The following is a 1,811-nucleotide window of genomic DNA, read 5'->3' as shown; positions in this document are numbered from 1 at the left end:
ACGGTACCGCGATGTGGGAGTGTTGTTTCCGGGCCGACCGGTGTGGCCGAGCGGCTCTAGGCGCTTCAGTCTGGAACCCCGCGACCGCTACGGTCGCAGGTTCGAATCCTGCCTCGGGCATGGATGTGTGTGATGTCCTTAGGTTAGTTATGTTTAAGTAGTTCTAAGTTCTAGGGGACTGATGACCTCAGATGTTAAGTCCCATAGTGCTCAGAGCCATTTGAACCATTTTTTTGTTGTTTCCGGGAAAATTGAATTAAATTTTTGACGAACTGAAATTGTGTATTTAGCACCAGATTTGAACACTTGTCTGGCTTAAAACACACGTTCTTCAGTGATTAGCATTTTAACAGTGACAAAAACGAAACAAACGAACAAAGGAACTAAACTTAAACGTTCACGTCAACACGTAAAGACACACACCAACGATATTACTGACGCTGGCTGAGATAAACGAAACAGTGGAATGAAACTGCCTGGCAAATTAAAACTGTGTGCCGGACCGAGACTCGAACTCGGGACCTTTGCCTTTCGCGGGCAAATGCTCTACCAACTGAGCTACCCAAGCACGACTCACGACCCGTCCTCACGCATGAGAGCTTCTGTAATGTTTGGAAGGTAGGAGACGAGGTACTGGCAGAAGTAAAGCTGTGAGGACGGGGCGTGAGTCGTAATTGGTAGCTCAGTTGGTAGAGCACTTGCCCGCGAAAGGCAAAGGTCCCGAATTCGAGTCTCGGTCCGGCACACAGTTTTAATATGCCAGGAAGTTTCATATCAGCGCACATTCCGCTGCAGAGTGAAAATCTCATTCTGGAAACAGTGGAATGTTGGGAGAGTTCACTGGAAAGGAAGTAACCCAGGCAGGCGAACAATCATACGGTACGCGCGGTTAACAATCATACGGCACTGCGGAGAGACTTTTTGAACACCTCGTATTTGTGCGATCCGTGTACATGTCTGTTGTCCCTGAAAAGAACTGGAACGTGCAGAAAGCAGTTGAAAGCCCCGGATACAAGCACAGGACTCAGCGAGAGATGCTGCTCTGTTCCCAAAAAAATATTCCGGTGGCGGCCATCGGAAGTCCTTTCCTGTAGCTGTTTGGGAGATGGCGTGGGCTGTGTTACCTCCCGGCTGTTCTCACGACAGTCTCTTTTATTTACCATTCTGGAGCGTGAGAGGTGTGTGGAGCGACGAAGCAGCCGGTCTCACTTCCGTGTCTCCTTGGACGCAGGCTCTCATTCGAAGAATCGTTCTCTGCTTTTCATTTTAAGCCTTGTTGTGAGAAGTGCGCTAGCAAATTCCATAAGCGGCTCAGTTAGTAGAGTGTGTATTTAGTGAGTAAAGGATAACTGATCATAGAAGGCTACAACAGAGGTTTTCTAGCTTTGAATCTTTTACTATAAGTAGCTGCAGATTCTTGCATCGTTGTTGTCAGTTTAAAGCTTATCCGAAATGAGCCTTGAACACAGGGCCCTGAACATTGTGAGGAATGTTCTTGCACGAATATTCTCCTTAGTGCCTGTCCCAAGCTTGGATCTGACACTGCTTCTGACTAACAATTCCAGATATCAGAATTCAAAGCTGTGACTCCTAAATTTAATACACGCGACTTAACTTTCCCCGGCTGGTCCCCGCGGAGGTTCGAGTCCTCCCTCGGGCATGGGTGTGTGAGTTTGTCCTTAGGATAATTTAGGTTAAGTAGTGTGTAAGCTTAGGGACTGAGGACCTTACCAGTTAAGTCCCATAAGATTTCACACACATTTGACATTTTTGATCTAACTTTCCCTAATACAGAATAATATCTTTTTGTT

General features: G+C 46.8%; 1 non-coding gene across 1 annotated transcript; it reads right to left on the bottom strand.

The window, feature by feature from the left end:
* Positions 1 to 494: 494 nt before the first annotated feature.
* On the bottom strand, positions 495 to 569 carry Trnas-cga. The gene has a single exon. It is a non-coding gene; the product is annotated as a tRNA-Ser (tRNA).
* Between the last annotated feature and the right edge of the window lie 1,242 nt (positions 570 to 1,811).

The sequence above is a fragment of the Schistocerca piceifrons genome, chromosome 2, assembly GCF_021461385.2.
Source record: "Schistocerca piceifrons isolate TAMUIC-IGC-003096 chromosome 2, iqSchPice1.1, whole genome shotgun sequence".
Taxonomy (NCBI): domain Eukaryota; kingdom Metazoa; phylum Arthropoda; class Insecta; order Orthoptera; family Acrididae; genus Schistocerca; species Schistocerca piceifrons.
This window is presented reverse-complemented; position numbering and strand designations above follow the sequence as displayed.